A 13,995-nucleotide genomic window follows, 5' to 3' on the forward strand; every position below is an offset into this window, starting at 1 on the left:
GAGCCCCCAAGAAGCGCCCACAGCAAATTTGGGGCTTCTAGTACTTGAGGAACCCTAACCCTAACCTTAACCCTAACCCTAACCCTAACCCTAGCTTCAGCCTTATTTCAATGCAAGTCTATGGGGTGAAATTTCAACTTTGTCCTAGAGACATGGGGCCACTTGCTCTTTCATCAGGAGCCCCCAAGAAGCGCCCACAGCAAATTTGGGGCTTCTAGTACTTGAGGAACCCTAACCCTAACCTTAACCCTAACCCTAACCCTAACCCTAGCTTCAGCCTTATTTCAATGCAAGTCTATGGGGTGAAATTTCAACTTTGTCCTAGAGACATGGGGCCACTTGCTCTTTCATCAGGAGCCCCCAAGAAGCGCCCACAGCAAATTTGGGGCTTCTAGTACTTGAGGAACCCTAACCCTAACCTTAACCCTAACCCTAACCCTAACCACCTAGCTTCAGCCTTATTTCAATGCAAGTCTATGGGGTGAAATTTCAACTTTGTCCTAGAGACATGGGGCCACTTGCTCTTTCATCAGGAGCCCCCAAGAAGCGCCCACAGCAAATTTGGGGCTTCTAGTACTTGAGGAACCCTAACCCTAACCTTAACCCTAACCCTAACCCTAACCCTAGCTTCAGCCTTATTTCAATGCAAGTCTATGGGGTGAAATTTCAACTTTGTCCTAGAGACATGGGGCCACTTGCTCTTTCATCAGGAGCCCCCAAGAAGCGCCCACAGCAAATTTGGGGCTTCTAGTACTTGAGGAACCCTAACCCTAACCTTAACCCTAACCCTAACCCTAACCCTAGCTTCAGCCTTATTTCAATGCAAGTCTATGGGGTGAAATTTCAACTTTGTCCTAGAGACATGGGGCCACTTGCTCTTTCATCAGGAGCCCCCAAGAAGCGCCCACAGCAAATTTGGGGCTTCTAGTACTTGAGGAACCCTAACCCTAACCTTAACCCTAACCCTAACCCTAACCCTAGCTTCAGCCTTATTTCAATGCAAGTCTATGGGGTGAAATTTCAACTTTGTCCTAGAGACATGGGGCCACTTGCTCTTTCATCAGGAGCCCCCAAGAAGCGCCCACAGCAAATTTGGGGCTTCTAGTACTTGAGGAACCCTAACCCTAACCTTAACCCTAACCCTAACCCTAACCCTAGCTTCAGCCTTATTTCAATGCAAGTCTATGGGGTGAAATTTCAACTTTGTCCTAGAGACATGGGGCCACTTGCTCTTTCATCAGGAGCCCCCAAGAAGCGCCCACAGCAAATTTGGGGCTTCTAGTACTTGAGGAACCCTAACCCTAACCTTAACCCTAACCCTAACCCTAACCCTAGCTTCAGCCTTATTTCAATGCAAGTCTATGGGGTGAAATTTCAACTTTGTCCTAGAGACATGGGGCCACTTGCTCTTTCATCAGGAGCCCCCAAGAAGCGCCCACAGCAAATTTGGGGCTTCTAGTACTTGAGGAACCCTAACCCTAACCTTAACCCTAACCCTAACCCTAACCCTAGCTTCAGCCTTATTTCAATGCAAGTCTATGGGGTGAAATTTCAACTTTGTCCTAGAGACATGGGGCCACTTGCTCTTTCATCAGGAGCCCCCAAGAAGCGCCCACAGCAAATTTGGGGCTTCTAGTACTTGAGGAACCCTAACCCTAACCTTAACCCTAACCCTAACCCTAACCCTAGCTTCAGCCTTATTTCAATGCAAGTCTATGGGGTGAAATTTCAACTTTGTCCTAGAGACATGGGGCCACTTGCTCTTTCATCAGGAGCCCCCAAGAAGCGCCCACAGCAAATTTGGGGCTTCTAGTACTTGAGGAACCCTAACCCTAACCTTAACCCTAACCCTAACCCTAACCCTAGCTTCAGCCTTATTTCAATGCAAGTCTATGGGGTGAAATTTCAACTTTGTCCTAGAGACATGGGGCCACTTGCTCTTTCATCAGGAGCCCCCAAGAAGCGCCCACAGCAAATTTGGGGCTTCTAGTACTTGAGGAACCCTAACCCTAACCTTAACCCTAACCCTAACCCTAACCCTAGCTTCAGCCTTATTTCAATGCAAGTCTATGGGGTGAAATTTCAACTTTGTCCTAGAGACATGGGGCCACTTGCTCTTTCATCAGGAGCCCCCAAGAAGCGCCCACAGCAAATTTGGGGCTTCTAGTACTTGAGGAACCCTAACCCTAACCTTAACCCTAACCCTAACCCTAACCCTAGCTTCAGCCTTATTTCAATGCAAGTCTATGGGGTGAAATTTCAACTTTGTCCTAGAGACATGGGGCCACTTGCTCTTTCATCAGGAGCCCCCAAGAAGCGCCCACAGCAAATTTGGGGCTTCTAGTACTTGAGGAACCCTAACCCTAACCTTAACCCTAACCCTAACCCTAACCCTAGCTTCAGCCTTATTTCAATGCAAGTCTATGGGGTGAAATTTCAACTTTGTCCTAGAGACATGGGGCCACTTGCTCTTTCATCAGGAGCCCCCAAGAAGCGCCCACAGCAAATTTGGGGCTTCTAGTACTTGAGGAACCCTAACCCTAACCTTAACCCTAACCCTAACCCTAACCCTAGCTTCAGCCTTATTTCAATGCAAGTCTATGGGGTGAAATTTCAACTTTGTCCTAGAGACATGGGGCCACTTGCTCTTTCATCAGGAGCCCCCAAGAAGCGCCCACAGCAAATTTGGGGCTTCTAGTACTTGAGGAACCCTAACCCTAACCTTAACCCTAACCCTAACCCTAACCCTAGCTTCAGCCTTATTTCAATGCAAGTCTATGGGGTGAAATTTCAACTTTGTCCTAGAGACATGGGGCCACTTGCTCTTTCATCAGGAGCCCCCAAGAAGCGCCCACAGCAAATTTGGGGCTTCTAGTACTTGAGGAACCCTAACCCTAACCTTAACCCTAACCCTAACCCTAACCCTAGCTTCAGCCTTATTTCAATGCAAGTCTATGGGGTGAAATTTCAACTTTGTCCTAGAGACATGGGGCCACTTGCTCTTTCATCAGGAGCCCCCAAGAAGCGCCCACAGCAAATTTGGGGCTTCTAGTACTTGAGGAACCCTAACCCTAACCTTAACCCTAACCCTAACCCTAACCCTAGCTTCAGCCTTATTTCAATGCAAGTCTATGGGGTGAAATTTCAACTTTGTCCTAGAGACATGGGGCCACTTGCTCTTTCATCAGGAGCCCCCAAGAAGCGCCCACAGCAAATTTGGGGCTTCTAGTACTTGAGGAACCCTAACCCTAACCTTAACCCTAACCCTAACCCTAACCCTAGCTTCAGCCTTATTTCAATGCAAGTCTATGGGGTGAAATTTCAACTTTGTCCTAGAGACATGGGGCCACTTGCTCTTTCATCAGGAGCCCCCAAGAAGCGCCCACAGCAAATTTGGGGCTTCTAGTACTTGAGGAACCCTAACCCTAACCTTAACCCTAACCCTAACCCTAACCCTAGCTTCAGCCTTATTTCAATGCAAGTCTATGGGGTGAAATTTCAACTTTGTCCTAGAGACATGGGGCCACTTGCTCTTTCATCAGGAGCCCCCAAGAAGCGCCCACAGCAAATTTGGGGCTTCTAGTACTTGAGGAACCCTAACCCTAACCTTAACCCTAACCCTAACCCTAACCCTAGCTTCAGCCTTATTTCAATGCAAGTCTATGGGGTGAAATTTCAACTTTGTCCTAGAGACATGGGGCCACTTGCTCTTTCATCAGGAGCCCCCAAGAAGCGCCCACAGCAAATTTGGGGCTTCTAGTACTTGAGGAACCCTAACCCTAACCTTAACCCTAACCCTAACCCTAACCCTAGCTTCAGCCTTATTTCAATGCAAGTCTATGGGGTGAAATTTCAACTTTGTCCTAGAGACATGGGGCCACTTGCTCTTTCATCAGGAGCCCCCAAGAAGCGCCCACAGCAAATTTGGGGCTTCTAGTACTTGAGGAACCCTAACCCTAACCTTAACCCTAACCCTAACCCTAACCCTAGCTTCAGCCTTATTTCAATGCAAGTCTATGGGGTGAAATTTCAACTTTGTCCTAGAGACATGGGGCCACTTGCTCTTTCATCAGGAGCCCCCAAGAAGCGCCCACAGCAAATTTGGGGCTTCTAGTACTTGAGGAACCCTAACCCTAACCTTAACCCTAACCCTAACCCTAACCCTAGCTTCAGCCTTATTTCAATGCAAGTCTATGGGGTGAAATTTCAACTTTGTCCTAGAGACATGGGGCCACTTGCTCTTTCATCAGGAGCCCCCAAGAAGCGCCCACAGCAAATTTGGGGCTTCTAGTACTTGAGGAACCCTAACCCTAACCTTAACCCTAACCCTAACCCTAACCCTAGCTTCAGCCTTATTTCAATGCAAGTCTATGGGGTGAAATTTCAACTTTGTCCTAGAGACATGGGGCCACTTGCTCTTTCATCAGGAGCCCCCAAGAAGCGCCCACAGCAAATTTGGGGCTTCTAGTACTTGAGGAACCCTAACCCTAACCTTAACCCTAACCCTAACCCTAACCCTAGCTTCAGCCTTATTTCAATGCAAGTCTATGGGGTGAAATTTCAACTTTGTCCTAGAGACATGGGGCCACTTGCTCTTTCATCAGGAGCCCCCAAGAAGCGCCCACAGCAAATTTGGGGCTTCTAGTACTTGAGGAACCCTAACCCTAACCTTAACCCTAACCCTAACCCTAACCCTAGCTTCAGCCTTATTTCAATGCAAGTCTATGGGGTGAAATTTCAACTTTGTCCTAGAGACATGGGGCCACTTGCTCTTTCATCAGGAGCCCCCAAGAAGCGCCCACAGCAAATTTGGGGCTTCTAGTACTTGAGGAACCCTAACCCTAACCTTAACCCTAACCCTAACCCTAACCCTAGCTTCAGCCTTATTTCAATGCAAGTCTATGGGGTGAAATTTCAACTTTGTCCTAGAGACATGGGGCCACTTGCTCTTTCATCAGGAGCCCCCAAGAAGCGCCCACAGCAAATTTGGGGCTTCTAGTACTTGAGGAACCCTAACCCTAACCTTAACCCTAACCCTAACCCTAACCCTAGCTTCAGCCTTATTTCAATGCAAGTCTATGGGGTGAAATTTCAACTTTGTCCTAGAGACATGGGGCCACTTGCTCTTTCATCAGGAGCCCCCAAGAAGCGCCCACAGCAAATTTGGGGCTTCTAGTACTTGAGGAACCCTAACCCTAACCTTAACCCTAACCCTAACCCTAACCCTAGCTTCAGCCTTATTTCAATGCAAGTCTATGGGGTGAAATTTCAACTTTGTCCTAGAGACATGGGGCCACTTGCTCTTTCATCAGGAGCCCCCAAGAAGCGCCCACAGCAAATTTGGGGCTTCTAGTACTTGAGGAACCCTAACCCTAACCTTAACCCTAACCCTAACCCTAACCCTAGCTTCAGCCTTATTTCAATGCAAGTCTATGGGGTGAAATTTCAACTTTGTCCTAGAGACATGGGGCCACTTGCTCTTTCATCAGGAGCCCCCAAGAAGCGCCCACAGCAAATTTGGGGCTTCTAGTACTTGAGGAACCCTAACCCTAACCTTAACCCTAACCCTAACCCTAACCCTAGCTTCAGCCTTATTTCAATGCAAGTCTATGGGGTGAAATTTCAACTTTGTCCTAGAGACATGGGGCCACTTGCTCTTTCATCAGGAGCCCCCAAGAAGCGCCCACAGCAAATTTGGGGCTTCTAGTACTTGAGGAACCCTAACCCTAACCTTAACCCTAACCCTAACCCTAACCCTAGCTTCAGCCTTATTTCAATGCAAGTCTATGGGGTGAAATTTCAACTTTGTCCTAGAGACATGGGGCCACTTGCTCTTTCATCAGGAGCCCCCAAGAAGCGCCCACAGCAAATTTGGGGCTTCTAGTACTTGAGGAACCCTAACCCTAACCTTAACCCTAACCCTAACCCTAACCCTAGCTTCAGCCTTATTTCAATGCAAGTCTATGGGGTGAAATTTCAACTTTGTCCTAGAGACATGGGGCCACTTGCTCTTTCATCAGGAGCCCCCAAGAAGCGCCCACAGCAAATTTGGGGCTTCTAGTACTTGAGGAACCCTAACCCTAACCTTAACCCTAACCCTAACCCTAACCCTAGCTTCAGCCTTATTTCAATGCAAGTCTATGGGGTGAAATTTCAACTTTGTCCTAGAGACATGGGGCCACTTGCTCTTTCATCAGGAGCCCCCAAGAAGCGCCCACAGCAAATTTGGGGCTTCTAGTACTTGAGGAACCCTAACCCTAACCTTAACCCTAACCCTAACCCTAACCCTAGCTTCAGCCTTATTTCAATGCAAGTCTATGGGGTGAAATTTCAACTTTGTCCTAGAGACATGGGGCCACTTGCTCTTTCATCAGGAGCCCCCAAGAAGCGCCCACAGCAAATTTGGGGCTTCTAGTACTTGAGGAACCCTAACCCTAACCTTAACCCTAACCCTAACCCTAACCCTAGCTTCAGCCTTATTTCAATGCAAGTCTATGGGGTGAAATTTCAACTTTGTCCTAGAGACATGGGGCCACTTGCTCTTTCATCAGGAGCCCCCAAGAAGCGCCCACAGCAAATTTGGGGCTTCTAGTACTTGAGGAACCCTAACCCTAACCTTAACCCTAACCCTAACCCTAACCCTAGCTTCAGCCTTATTTCAATGCAAGTCTATGGGGTGAAATTTCAACTTTGTCCTAGAGACATGGGGCCACTTGCTCTTTCATCAGGAGCCCCCAAGAAGCGCCCACAGCAAATTTGGGGCTTCTAGTACTTGAGGAACCCTAACCCTAACCTTAACCCTAACCCTAACCCTAACCCTAGCTTCAGCCTTATTTCAATGCAAGTCTATGGGGTGAAATTTCAACTTTGTCCTAGAGACATGGGGCCACTTGCTCTTTCATCAGGAGCCCCCAAGAAGCGCCCACAGCAAATTTGGGGCTTCTAGTACTTGAGGAACCCTAACCCTAACCTTAACCCTAACCCTAACCCTAACCCTAGCTTCAGCCTTATTTCAATGCAAGTCTATGGGGTGAAATTTCAACTTTGTCCTAGAGACATGGGGCCACTTGCTCTTTCATCAGGAGCCCCCAAGAAGCGCCCACAGCAAATTTGGGGCTTCTAGTACTTGAGGAACCCTAACCCTAACCTTAACCCTAACCCTAACCCTAACCCTAGCTTCAGCCTTATTTCAATGCAAGTCTATGGGGTGAAATTTCAACTTTGTCCTAGAGACATGGGGCCACTTGCTCTTTCATCAGGAGCCCCCAAGAAGCGCCCACAGCAAATTTGGGGCTTCTAGTACTTGAGGAACCCTAACCCTAACCTTAACCCTAACCCTAACCCTAACCCTAGCTTCAGCCTTATTTCAATGCAAGTCTATGGGGTGAAATTTCAACTTTGTCCTAGAGACATGGGGCCACTTGCTCTTTCATCAGGAGCCCCCAAGAAGCGCCCACAGCAAATTTGGGGCTTCTAGTACTTGAGGAACCCTAACCCTAACCTTAACCCTAACCCTAACCCTAACCCTAGCTTCAGCCTTATTTCAATGCAAGTCTATGGGGTGAAATTTCAACTTTGTCCTAGAGACATGGGGCCACTTGCTCTTTCATCAGGAGCCCCCAAGAAGCGCCCACAGCAAATTTGGGGCTTCTAGTACTTGAGGAACCCTAACCCTAACCTTAACCCTAACCCTAACCCTAACCCTAGCTTCAGCCTTATTTCAATGCAAGTCTATGGGGTGAAATTTCAACTTTGTCCTAGAGACATGGGGCCACTTGCTCTTTCATCAGGAGCCCCCAAGAAGCGCCCACAGCAAATTTGGGGCTTCTAGTACTTGAGGAACCCTAACCCTAACCTTAACCCTAACCCTAACCCTAACCCTAGCTTCAGCCTTATTTCAATGCAAGTCTATGGGGTGAAATTTCAACTTTGTCCTAGAGACATGGGGCCACTTGCTCTTTCATCAGGAGCCCCCAAGAAGCGCCCACAGCAAATTTGGGGCTTCTAGTACTTGAGGAACCCTAACCCTAACCTTAACCCTAACCCTAACCCTAACCCTAGCTTCAGCCTTATTTCAATGCAAGTCTATGGGGTGAAATTTCAACTTTGTCCTAGAGACATGGGGCCACTTGCTCTTTCATCAGGAGCCCCCAAGAAGCGCCCACAGCAAATTTGGGGCTTCTAGTACTTGAGGAACCCTAACCCTAACCTTAACCCTAACCCTAACCCTAACCCTAGCTTCAGCCTTATTTCAATGCAAGTCTATGGGGTGAAATTTCAACTTTGTCCTAGAGACATGGGGCCACTTGCTCTTTCATCAGGAGCCCCCAAGAAGCGCCCACAGCAAATTTGGGGCTTCTAGTACTTGAGGAACCCTAACCCTAACCTTAACCCTAACCCTAACCCTAACCCTAGCTTCAGCCTTATTTCAATGCAAGTCTATGGGGTGAAATTTCAACTTTGTCCTAGAGACATGGGGCCACTTGCTCTTTCATCAGGAGCCCCCAAGAAGCGCCCACAGCAAATTTGGGGCTTCTAGTACTTGAGGAACCCTAACCCTAACCTTAACCCTAACCCTAACCCTAACCCTAGCTTCAGCCTTATTTCAATGCAAGTCTATGGGGTGAAATTTCAACTTTGTCCTAGAGACATGGGGCCACTTGCTCTTTCATCAGGAGCCCCCAAGAAGCGCCCACAGCAAATTTGGGGCTTCTAGTACTTGAGGAACCCTAACCCTAACCTTAACCCTAACCCTAACCCTAACCCTAGCTTCAGCCTTATTTCAATGCAAGTCTATGGGGTGAAATTTCAACTTTGTCCTAGAGACATGGGGCCACTTGCTCTTTCATCAGGAGCCCCCAAGAAGCGCCCACAGCAAATTTGGGGCTTCTAGTACTTGAGGAACCCTAACCCTAACCTTAACCCTAACCCTAACCCTAACCCTAGCTTCAGCCTTATTTCAATGCAAGTCTATGGGGTGAAATTTCAACTTTGTCCTAGAGACATGGGGCCACTTGCTCTTTCATCAGGAGCCCCCAAGAAGCGCCCACAGCAAATTTGGGGCTTCTAGTACTTGAGGAACCCTAACCCTAACCTTAACCCTAACCCTAACCCTAACCCTAGCTTCAGCCTTATTTCAATGCAAGTCTATGGGGTGAAATTTCAACTTTGTCCTAGAGACATGGGGCCACTTGCTCTTTCATCAGGAGCCCCCAAGAAGCGCCCACAGCAAATTTGGGGCTTCTAGTACTTGAGGAACCCTAACCCTAACCTTAACCCTAACCCTAACCCTAACCCTAGCTTCAGCCTTATTTCAATGCAAGTCTATGGGGTGAAATTTCAACTTTGTCCTAGAGACATGGGGCCACTTGCTCTTTCATCAGGAGCCCCCAAGAAGCGCCCACAGCAAATTTGGGGCTTCTAGTACTTGAGGAACCCTAACCCTAACCTTAACCCTAACCCTAACCCTAACCCTAGCTTCAGCCTTATTTCAATGCAAGTCTATGGGGTGAAATTTCAACTTTGTCCTAGAGACATGGGGCCACTTGCTCTTTCATCAGGAGCCCCCAAGAAGCGCCCACAGCAAATTTGGGGCTTCTAGTACTTGAGGAACCCTAACCCTAACCTTAACCCTAACCCTAACCCTAACCCTAGCTTCAGCCTTATTTCAATGCAAGTCTATGGGGTGAAATTTCAACTTTGTCCTAGAGACATGGGGCCACTTGCTCTTTCATCAGGAGCCCCCAAGAAGCGCCCACAGCAAATTTGGGGCTTCTAGTACTTGAGGAACCCTAACCCTAACCTTAACCCTAACCCTAACCCTAACCCTAGCTTCAGCCTTATTTCAATGCAAGTCTATGGGGTGAAATTTCAACTTTGTCCTAGAGACATGGGGCCACTTGCTCTTTCATCAGGAGCCCCCAAGAAGCGCCCACAGCAAATTTGGGGCTTCTAGTACTTGAGGAACCCTAACCCTAACCTTAACCCTAACCCTAACCCTAACCCTAGCTTCAGCCTTATTTCAATGCAAGTCTATGGGGTGAAATTTCAACTTTGTCCTAGAGACATGGGGCCACTTGCTCTTTCATCAGGAGCCCCCAAGAAGCGCCCACAGCAAATTTGGGGCTTCTAGTACTTGAGGAACCCTAACCCTAACCTTAACCCTAACCCTAACCCTAACCCTAGCTTCAGCCTTATTTCAATGCAAGTCTATGGGGTGAAATTTCAACTTTGTCCTAGAGACATGGGGCCACTTGCTCTTTCATCAGGAGCCCCCAAGAAGCGCCCACAGCAAATTTGGGGCTTCTAGTACTTGAGGAACCCTAACCCTAACCTTAACCCTAACCCTAACCCTAACCCTAGCTTCAGCCTTATTTCAATGCAAGTCTATGGGGTGAAATTTCAACTTTGTCCTAGAGACATGGGGCCACTTGCTCTTTCATCAGGAGCCCCCAAGAAGCGCCCACAGCAAATTTGGGGCTTCTAGTACTTGAGGAACCCTAACCCTAACCTTAACCCTAACCCTAACCCTAGCTTCAGCCTTATTTCAATGCAAGTCTATGGGGTGAAATTTCAACTTTGTCCTAGAGACATGGGGCCACTTGCTCTTTCATCAGGAGCCCCCAAGAAGCACCCACAGCAAATTTGGGGCTTCTAGTACTTGAGGAACCCTAACCCTAACCTTAACCCTAACCCTAACCCTAACCCTAGCTTCAGCCTTATTTCAATGCAAGTCTATGGGGTGAAATTTCAACTTTGTCCTAGAGACATGGGGCCACTTGCTCTTTCATCAGGAGCCCCCAAGAAGCGCCCACAGCAAATTTGGGGCTTCTAGTACTTGAGGAACCCTAACCCTAACCTTAACCCTAACCCTAACCCTAACCCTAGCTTCAGCCTTATTTCAATGCAAGTCTATGGGGTGAAATTTCAACTTTGTCCTAGAGACATGGGGCCACTTGCTCTTTCATCAGGAGCCCCCAAGAAGCGCCCACAGCAAATTTGGGGCTTCTAGTACTTGAGGAACCCTAACCCTAACCTTAACCCTAACCCTAACCCTAGCTTCAGCCTTATTTCAATGCAAGTCTATGGGGTGAAATTTCAACTTTGTCCTAGAGACATGGGGCCACTTGCTCTTTCATCAGGAGCCCCCAAGAAGCGCCCACAGCAAATTTGGGGCTTCTAGTACTTGAGGAACCCTAACCCTAACCTTAACCCTAACCCTAACCCTAACCCTAGCTTCAGCCTTATTTCAATGCAAGTCTATGGGGTGAAATTTCAACTTTGTCCTAGAGACATGGGGCCACTTGCTCTTTCATCAGGAGCCCCCAAGAAGCGCCCACAGCAAATTTGGGGCTTCTAGTACTTGAGGAACCCTAACCCTAACCTTAACCCTAACCCTAACCCTAGCTTCAGCCTTATTTCAATGCAAGTCTATGGGGTGAAATTTCAACTTTGTCCTAGAGACATGGGGCCACTTGCTCTTTCATCAGGAGCCCCCAAGAAGCACCCACAGCAAATTTGGGGCTTCTAGTACTTGAGGAACCCTAACCCTAACCTTAACCCTAACCCTAACCCTAACCCTAGCTTCAGCCTTATTTCAATGCAAGTCTATGGGGTGAAATTTCAACTTTGTCCTAGAGACATGGGGCCACTTGCTCTTTCATCAGGAGCCCCCAAGAAGCGCCCACAGCAAATTTGGGGCTTCTAGTACTTGAGGAACCCTAACCCTAACCTTAACCCTAACCCTAACCCTAGCTTCAGCCTTATTTCAATGCAAGTCTATGGGGTGAAATTTCAACTTTGTCCTAGAGACATGGGGCCACTTGCTCTTTCATCAGGAGCCCCCAAGAAGCACCCACAGCAAATTTGGGGCTTCTAGTACTTGAGGAACCCTAACCCTAACCTTAACCCTAACCCTAACCCTAACCCTAGCTTCAGCCTTATTTCAATGCAAGTCTATGGGGTGAAATTTCAACTTTGTCCTAGAGACATGGGGCCACTTGCTCTTTCATCAGGAGCCCCCAAGAAGCGCCCACAGCAAATTTGGGGCTTCTAGTACTTGAGGAACCCTAACCCTAACCTTAACCCTAACCCTAACCCTAACCCTAGCTTCAGCCTTATTTCAATGCAAGTCTATGGGGTGAAATTTCAACTTTGTCCTAGAGACATGGGGCCACTTGCTCTTTCATCAGGAGCCCCCAAGAAGCGCCCACAGCAAATTTGGGGCTTCTAGTGCTTGAGGAACCCTAACCCTAACCTTAACCCTAACCCTAACCCTAACCCTAGCTTCAGCCTTATTTCAATGCAAGTCTATGGGGTGAAATTTCAACTTTGTCCTAGAGACATGGGGCCACTTGCTCTTTCATCAGGAGCCCCCAAGAAGCGCCCACAGCAAATTTGGGGCTTCTAGTACTTGAGGAACCCTAACCCTAACCTTAACCCTAACCCTAACCCTAACCCTAGCTTCAGCCTTATTTCAATGCAAGTCTATGGGGTGAAATTTCAACTTTGTCCTAGAGACATGGGGCCACTTGCTCTTTCATCAGGAGCCCCCAAGAAGCGCCCACAGCAAATTTGGGGCTTCTAGTACTTGAGGAACCCTAACCCTAACCTTAACCCTAACCCTAACCCTAGCTTCAGCCTTATTTCAATGCAAGTCTATGGGGTGAAATTTCAACTTTGTCCTAGAGACATGGGGCCACTTGCTCTTTCATCAGGAGCCCCCAAGAAGCGCCCACAGCAAATTTGGGGCTTCTAGTACTTGAGGAACCCTAACCCTAACCTTAACCCTAACCCTAACCCTAACCCTAACCCTAGCTTCAGCCTTATTTCAATGCAAGTCTATGGGGTGAAATTTCAACTTTGTCCTAGAGACATGGGGCCACTTGCTCTTTCATCAGGAGCCCCCAAGAAGCGCCCACAGCAAATTTGGGGCTTCTAGTACTTGAGGAACCCTAACCCTAACCTTAACCCTAACCCTAACCCTAGCTTCAGCCTTATTTCAATGCAAGTCTATGGGGTGAAATTTCAACTTTGTCCTAGAGACATGGGGCCACTTGCTCTTTCATCAGGAGCCCCCAAGAAGCGTCCACAGCAAATTTGGGGCTTCTAGTACTTGAGGAACCCTAACCCTAACCCTAACCCTAGCTTCAGCCTTATTTCAATGCAAGTCTATGGGGTGAAATTTCAACTTTGTCCTAGAGACATGGGGCCACTTGCTCTTTCATCAGGAGCCCCCAAGAAGCGCCCACAGCAAATTTGGGGCTTCTAGTACTTGAGGAACCCTAACCCTAACCTTAACCCTAACCCTAACCCTAACCCTAGCTTCAGCCTTATTTCAATGCAAGTCTATGGGGTGAAATTTCAACTTTGTCCTAGAGACATGGGGCCACTTGCTCTTTCATCAGGAGCCCCCAAGAAGCGCCCACAGCAAATTTGGGGCTTCTAGTACTTGAGGAACCCTAACCCTAACCTTAACCCTAACCCTAACCCTAACCCTAGCTTCAGCCTTATTTCAATGCAAGTCTATGGGGTGAAATTTCAACTTTGTCCTAGAGACATGGGGCCACTTGCTCTTTCATCAGGAGCCCCCAAGTCTCCACCTGTTATCGCACAACAACAAGCAGTTGCCTTAAGTAGGAATTGATACCAGGTCTCTCACACCACAGTCAGCAGTTTAACTCTTTTCCCTGTCAGCGCTGAAGACGGCCTGGTGGTTTACAACATTGACTCCAACTCGGAGATCAGAGGATCAAGTCCCGGTGTGGACCAGAGGTACAACACGTGTGTGTGTGTGTGTGTGTGTGTGTGTGTGCGTTTGTGTGAATGACTAAACCAAAAAAAACAAAAAACAAAACAACTCAAACCAAAAACTTGCGTTGCATTCATCGAATTTCCGAGCATTTCGAATTTCCTTCAACTGGGAGCAGCAGGATCAGCAGCAAACAGGTAAGAGGAGCTAGCGACAGCTAGCTCCCCTTTCCTTCTTTTCAAATT

The sequence above is a fragment of the Nelusetta ayraudi genome, unplaced genomic scaffold (genome assembly GCF_046127955.1).
Source record: "Nelusetta ayraudi isolate G7.1 ecotype Tasmania unplaced genomic scaffold, CSIRO-AGI_Nayr_v1 ptg000162l, whole genome shotgun sequence".
Taxonomy (NCBI): Eukaryota; Metazoa; Chordata; class Actinopteri; order Tetraodontiformes; family Monacanthidae; genus Nelusetta; species Nelusetta ayraudi.